Source organism: Rhincodon typus, chromosome 10 (assembly GCF_021869965.1).
Source record: "Rhincodon typus isolate 14 chromosome 10, sRhiTyp1.1, whole genome shotgun sequence".
NCBI classification, from domain to species: Eukaryota; Metazoa; Chordata; class Chondrichthyes; order Orectolobiformes; family Rhincodontidae; genus Rhincodon; species Rhincodon typus.
In genome coordinates, this window is record NC_063341.1 from 628038 (window position 1) to 636275 (window position 8238).

Sequence of the window (8238 nt, forward strand, 5' to 3'; positions counted from 1 at the left end):
TGTGTGTGTGTGTGTGTGTGTGTGTGTGTGTGTGTGTGTGTGTATGAGAAGAGTTGATGGGCCCCCTGACTCTAGGTGAAGACACCAGGCGAGGGGGTCCCCTGATTTTTGGTTGGCGAGGGGAGCGAAGGGGCCCCTATCTGCGCAAGAACGTTGGTGGGGAGCATCTGACTGTGGGGAAAGATGCAGCTGCCAAGGCACTGTCTTGATTTGTACCTGCCCTTATTTCATCAGCACTGTGTCCTGGCTCAGGGTTGGAGCTGTGTATTGCCTCTTCGCCTTTCAGCATCCTGATGCTCAGAATTAAATGTTGACCTTTAACACAGTCACCAAGCTTCGCTGGACCTGCTTCCTGGGGCTAAACCGTGTCACAGTCCAATGTTTAATTTGAGTTCTGCATTGTGTTATTTTTCTTTCGAGCCAAATAGTAAACTTCTGTAGTGCAGTGTTGGAACATGAAACTTCACTTATCGATTCAAACACTACACTTTGGTTACAACCTTTGTACATTTTCCACTCTCTTAGCTTGTTTCTAATCATTGACCATCATTAAAGGATTTTTCAAGTTTGTTTGTTTAGATGTTGTTTTTCCTGAAACCTGAAACCTGCGTCACAGCGTCCTGTTTTTAAATCATAACTACATTTGTAATGTGAACCTTGGAAATTGTTGGAGAAATCCAGCTTGCTTTCCAGGGCATTTAGGACAAAGTAACAGGAATAGGCTCTTCAGCCCCTCAATTCTGTTCTGCAGTTCAATGAGATCATGGCTAAACTGTGATCTAGCACCGTGTGCCTGCCATTGGCTCATCTCCCTTAATACCTTAACAAAAATGTACCTATTTCAGATTTAAATTTAACAACTGATCTAGTGCACACTGCAGTTTGTGAAACAGTGTCCCAAAACATCTACCATCCTTTGTGTGTAGAAGTGCTTCCTAACATCTCTTACGGTCTGGCCCTAATCCTAAGATTATGCCCCCTAGTTCTAGAATCCCCAGTGAATGGAAATAGTTTATTCTGTATTTTCCTGTTAATAGCTTGACTACTTTGATCAGATTCCCTTCCCCTTAGCCTTCTAAATTCTAGAGAGAGCAGGCCTAATTTGTATAATCTCGCCTCATAACCACTGAAGTCCAGGTATCATTCTTGTAAGCCGACATTGTATTCTCTTCAAGGCCAGTGTATCGTTCCTAAGATGTCATGTTTAAAGTTGCTGCTAAAACTTACTGTTAAGGTTTGTTGCCTGTTCTGTCCAAACTACTCATCCCTGAAAACTCTTCCTCCCTTTAAACAGTGACTCTCCTTGTTCTGCGAGGTCCCTCAGTGACCTTGGCAGTGAATATTGGCAGATATTCTGCAATTGTAACTGGGACTATAGTTGGTTCTTCCTGACTGACTGGTCTTGAAATGATACACGTGGCTAATGTAATGGCATAGGAAGATGGGATTGACTATTGAGCCCCTTGATTAGCTGTGGTGGCTGATCTCTATCCTTCAACCAAACAAAATTTACCAAATAGTGTTCATTTTTTTTCAAATAGTTTTTGAGTATTTTTGGGGGCATTAGTTTCAAATTTCCACTTTCCCTTTTGTGACATCAGCCCTGAGCATTCTGGTTTGAATTAAAATTAACTGTTTTCTGAGACCTGGAGCACCCTCTCTGACTGCATGTGGGTGTACTGACACCACAGTGCTTTGACAAGACCTGGTGAAGCCAGTTTGAGATAAGCAACAAATGTTCTCTAGCTAGCAATGGCTTCATCATATGTTTTATTTTGAAAAAAGCTTGTACGTTGATAAGCCTTCCACCTAAATGCGAAGAAGCTTATATGAGAATGCAATATGAAAACTCCGGGATGCTTCTCAGTCACATGCTTTAGCAAGTCCATTCAATTTCTTGGCACTCAAGCTCAGTCTTCTTTAGAGTCACTGTAGGGAATAGAATCATTGAAAGTAGGAACGGAGTAGACATCAGCACTTCAAGCCTTTTCCACAATTCAGTATGATCATTGATCAACTCACGACCCTGTTCCTGTTTTCTCTCCATGTCCTTTTTATCCCTTTAGTCCTAAGATCAATATCTCCTTGAAAACATTTCAATGTTTTGCCTCAACTACTTCCTGTTGCAGAAAATTCTTCAGGCCCACCTGTCTATCACCTGCTCGCGCTCTCTCTGAAGGTATTTATCTTCTGTTCAATCCTAAATGGCCTACCCGGTCTCCTCACACTGTGACCCTTGTTTCTGGACTACCTGGCCATCAGAACCATAGAATCATACAGGTCCCTTTGGCCTATCAAGTCTGTGCCATCAAAAATATACCACTATCCATCCTAGTCCCACTTTCCCATACTACACCCAAAGCATTTAATGTAATGACACGTTCTGCTCACACAAGTAGTTTTGAAAGTTGTGAGCTCTTCTGCCTCAGATTTACTCCCAGGCAGTGTATTCCAGCCGCCCACCCTCTGGATGACGATGATATTCCTCAAATTCCTTTTAAACCTCCTACCTTTCACTTAAAATCATGGCACCTTGTTTTTGACCTCCCACTAAGGGAAACAGTTGCTTTTTATCCATCCTGTCCATGCCCCTCATAATCTTATACACCTCTATCAGGCACACTTTCCCTTCAAACCCACCAGCCCAACCCTTCTGCCCCTCACCATTTAACAACCTTTTCAATCTAGGACCATTCTAGTGTCCCCTTTGTGTCTCTCCTGTAATGTCTCTCCCTTGTCAATGTGGAGGCCAAATAGCAAACAGAATTCCAGATGTGGGCACGAAAGTCCTGTATAACTAACAATATTTCTTTATTCCTGTACATCATTCCCTTGGATTAAAGGCCAGTATGCCAAATGACTGCCAAATTGCTTTCTGTACCTGAATGTTAATTTTGTGTTCCTTGTATGAGCTCATCCAGGTGATCTGCATCAGCAATGGATGTTGTGGATATGGTGTCAAACAAGCAGCCTACTCTGACCTGAAAGGCACTGAATTAGGTTTATTGTCACATGTACTCACATGAGTACAGTGAAAAGTTTACAAGTTGCCATTCATGACACCATCTTAGGTATAAAGGTACAAAAACAAAGTCTCTGGGAAAGCTCAGCAGGTCTGGCAGCATCTGTGAAGAAAAAAACAGAGTTAACATTTCGGGTCTGGCGACCCTTCCTCAGAACTGGTTGTCAAGTTGTGTCAGAAGCTAGCCTTAGTAAAGTCAACAACTCACTGCGAATCCACTCACTTCTTAAATCACACTCAAATCTTGCCCAAATCAACAATGCTTTCACCTGAAATTCTCCAAAATTACAGCGAGCAAGTAGTTTTTAACCAAGTCTGGAGAAACTCTCCAATACCCTGTAATGCGTTGTTCCAAATTCATAGCTTTCTCTGGTCTCTGTTTGAGATAGTAGAACTTCTAAAACTTTAATGTCTGACAGCGATGAGCAAGCTGAGCAAATAGTTTCATACAGCTCTGAACCAAATTCAGTCAGAAACATCACCATTTTTCTTCTCCCACTGCCTAGTTGGGTTATCAGGGCCATTCAGAATATTATTAACTGTCAAAAAATGTTGTTCTATATACATACCAGATGACTTTCAGTCTTTACGTCACTCTTCCAGTCTCCATATAATACTTATGCATTTAGCAACCTTTGAAGGTCAGTCCATTCTAGTAAAAACAAGCCTTTGGCCCCCATGTCTGCCCTGACCATGATGCCGTTCTAAACTAATCTGTCTGCACATGGTCTGTATCCCTCTATTCTCTGCCTGTTCGTGTGTCTGTCTATACACCACCTAAACTTTGCCATAGTATCTGCTTCGACCACCGTGCCCCCCCCCCCCCCACCCCTCAACCCCAATAAAGCATGTTCCAGGCACCTGCCACTCTGTGTAAAAAACCTACTCACATTTAAACTTTCTCCCCTCACGTTAAACCCATGTCCCCTAGTATTTGACTATCCAACCTATCCATGCCTTTCATAATTTCATTACACTTCTATTAGGTTGCCCTTCAGCCTGCAATGCTGTAGTGATAACAATCCAGGTTTGTCCAACCTCTCCTTAGTGCTAATACACCCCACCCAGGCAATGTCCTGTTAAACTTTTTTTAACTGTCTCCAAAGTCTCCTCATCCTTCCTATAGCGTGGCAACCAGAACTGTGCGCTATTCTCCAAAATGTGGCCCAACTAAAATTTTATACAGCTGCAATATGGCTTGCCAACCCTATCCTCAATGCCCCAATCAACGAAGACAAGCATGCTATATGCCTTCTTAACCAATTTATCTACTTATTTTGCCACTTGAAGGGAGCTATGGACTGGCACCCCAAGATCCCTCCATTTATCAATGCTTTTAAGGGATCTGCCATTTACTGTTTACTTTCTTCTTGTATTTGACCTCCCACAATGCATCACCCGAGACCTGTCCAGATTAAACTCCATCTGCCATCTCTCTACCCAACTTCTAATTGATCTATATTCTGCTGTATTGTTTGACAACCTTCCTCACTATCCACAACTCCACCAATTTTCATGTCGTCTGCAGACTTGCTAATTAGACAACCTACATTTTTGTATATAATATATATATTGTATATACATGCACAAACTGCACAGGACCCAGCACTAATCCTTGCAGAACACCACTGGTTCCAGGCTTCCCATCAGAAAATCACCATCCCACAACTACGCACTCTGTCTTCTTTGACAGAGCTAATTTTGTATCCAACTTGCCAGGTCACCATGGTTTCAACGTGACTTAATCTGCTGGGCCAATCTACAATGAAGGACCTTATCAAGTGCTTTTTAGGTGACATAGCCATGAAGATACCATCCACTGCCCTACTCTTATCAATCATCTTCATCACCTCCTCAAAAGACTCAGTCAAATTTCTGTTACAAGATCTCCTCCGTGTAAAGCCATGTTGACTATCTCTACTAAATCATTCTTTTCCAAATGCAAGTAAGAATTTTCTAAGAAAAATAATTTTTACCTAAGAATTTTTTGCAATAATTTCCCTACCACTGATATAAAGCTCACCAGCCTATAATTTCCTGGATTAACCCTGTTACCCTTCTTAAACAAAGGAACAACATTGGCTGTTCTCCAGTCTTCTGGGATCTTGCCCGTGGCTAAAGAAGATGCCAAGATCTTTGTCAAGGCCCCAGAAATCTCCTCCCTTGCTTCCCTCGGTATCCTGGGATAGATCCCATTGGGCCCTGGAAACTTATCTAATTTAATACTTTTCATGACACTCAACACTTCCTCCTTCTTAATATTAACATGCCTCGGAATACCCCTTCCTAATGTTACCCTCTCCTTGGTGAATACGAATGTGAAGTACTCAGTAATCACCTCATTCATTTCGTCTGGCTCCATGTATAAATTCCTTCTTTAGTCCTTGACTGGACCTACCTTTTCCTGAGCTATCATCTTACTTCTTATATATGTATAAACTGCCTCAGGATTCTCCTTATCCAACTTACCAAGGACATTTCATGGCCCCTTTTAGCCATTTCCCCACCCCCCACCCCGATCCCCAAATTCCTTGTTTAAACTCTTTCATGCTTCCTCATATTTCTCAAGGGCCTTGTTGGATCCCAGTTTCCTAAACCTTACATGTTTCCTTTTCCTTTTCCTTTTTAGCTAAACTTTCAAAATCTCTCATCGTCCAAGATTGCCAAATCTTGCCATCTTTATCTTACATCCTCACAGGAACATGTTGGTCCTGAACTCTGACAAACTGGCCTTTAAAACCCTCCCACATGTCAGATGTGGATTTACCCTCAAACAAGCTAAAATCTCCAGTTACTGCTTAATACTATTGTGGTTAGCCTTCCTCCAATTTAGCACCTTCATCCAAGATCTAGGCTTATCCTTATCCAAACCACCATAAAATTTGCAGAATTATGATCAACGTTCTCAAAATTTGCCCGCATTGAAACTTCGATCACCTGGCCAGACTCACTTCTCGATAAAACTATTCCCTGTACAGCCCCTTCCCCAATTGGACAAGCTACATATTGTTTCAATAAACACTCCTGGATGTACCTAACAAATTCTGCCTCATCTGAGCCTCTGAAACTAAGGAAGTCCCAGTCAATACTGGGGAAGTTAAAGTCACCCACTACAACTTTATATCTTTCCATTACCTGCTGACATATCTGTTTCTCTGTCTCCCACTGGCTGTTGGGAGAATTCAGGAATGCTCTTATTCCTGACTTCGAATCTCATGGCCTCGCTGGATGAATCCTCCAGGATATCCTCTCTTGGTGCAACTGTTACATGCTCCTTAAACAGTAATGCAACTCCCCCACACATTTTACTTTGCCTGTAACATCTAAATGCTGGAATGTTGCACTGCTGCCCTTCTCTCAACCAAGTTTCTGTAATAGCCACAATTTCATAGTTCTATGCACTAATCCAGGCTCTAAGCTCATCTACCTTCCCTTATTTATATTCATCTGTGGGATGTGGCTGGGCCAGCATTTCTTGCCTGTCCCTCGCTACCCTTGAGAAGGTGATGCTGAGCTGCCTTCTTGAACCACTGCAGTCCTCCCGCTGTGGGTTGACCCACAATGCCATTAGGGAGGGAATTCCAGGATTTTGACCCAGCGACAGTGAAGGAACGGCGATATATTTCCAAGTCAGGATGGTGAGTGGCTTGGAGGGGAACTTGAATATGGTGGTGTTCCCATGTGAATACTGCCCTTGTTCTTCTAAATGGAAGTTTCCATGAGTTTGGAAGGTGCTGTCTGAAGACCTTTTGTGAAATTCTGCAGTGCACATTGTAGATGGCACACACTGCTGCTGCTGAGCATCGGTGGTGGAGGGAGTGGATGCTTATAAATGTGGTGTCAATCAAGCGGGCTGCTTTGTGTCAAGTTTCTTGAGTGTTGTTGGGGCCACACCCATCCAGGCAAGTGGGGAGTATTCCATCACACTCCTGACTTGTGCCTTGTAGATGGTGGACGGACTTTGGAGAGTTAGGAGTTGAGTTACTCGTTGCAGTATTCCTAGCTTCTGACATGTTCTTGTAGCCACTGTGTTTATGTGGTGAGTCCTGTTGAGTTTCTGGTCAATAACAACACCAAGGACATTGATAGTGCGGGATTCAGTGATGGTAACACCATTGAATGTCAAGGGGCATGCTTAGATTGTCTCTTATTGGTGATGGTCATAGCCTGGCATTTGGGTCATGTTCCCTGCTGCTTGTCTGCCCAAGCCTGGATATTGTCCAGATCTTGTTGCATTTGAACATGGACTGGTTCAGTTTCTGAGGAGTTGCAAATGGTGCTGAACATTGTGCAATCATCAGTGAAGACCCCCACTTCTGACCTTATGATGGAGGGAAGGTCATTGATGAAGCAGCTGAAGATGGTTGGGCCTAGGACACTACCCTGAGGAACTCCTGCAGAGATGTTCTGGAGCTGAGATGACTGATCCCCAACAACCACAACCATCTTCCTGTGTGTCAGGTATCACTCCAACTACTGGAGAGTTTGTCCCCTGATACCCATTGATTCCAGTTTTTCTAGGGCTTCTTGATACCACACTTGGTCAGATGCAGCTTTGATGTCACCTCACCTCTGGAATTCAGCGCTTTTGTCCATGTTTGAAACAAGGTCAGGAGCTGAGTGGCCCTGGCGGAACCCAAACTGGGCATCTCTGAGCAGGTTATTACTGAGCAGGTGCTGTTATACTCCATGCATTGAAATAAATACACATCAGACCGTTAGTCCCAACATGTTCATTAATCTGGTCCTGCCTGTTTTTCCTATTAGACTTATTTGATTTAACCTCTACTTCCTCCTCAATCATTCCACAGGCTGAGCTATTGCTCTGTGTCCCAGTTCCTGGCAGACTAGTTTAAACTGTCCCAATTAGCAGTGGCACACCTAAAACTGGATTTTTAAATGTATTCCTCTGCTGGCTTGCTGAGTGCTTCTCCAATGAATTTTGTTTTTGTTTGTGAACTATCTATAATCCCATATCATTGCCAGGCTGGGATATCTTTGCAGGAGCATACGCACATATATCATAGAATCATAAAGTACAGAAGGGACCCTTCAGCATAGCAAGACAACCTGCCTGATATCTCCTTCCCCTGCCCTCCTGGAGCTGACCAGACGTCATTCTCAGGCCTGTCAAAGCCTCCCCACTCACCCTCAGCACTGTCCTCACCTTCAGCACTGCCCTCACCCTCAGCACTGCCCTCACCCTCCACCCTCAC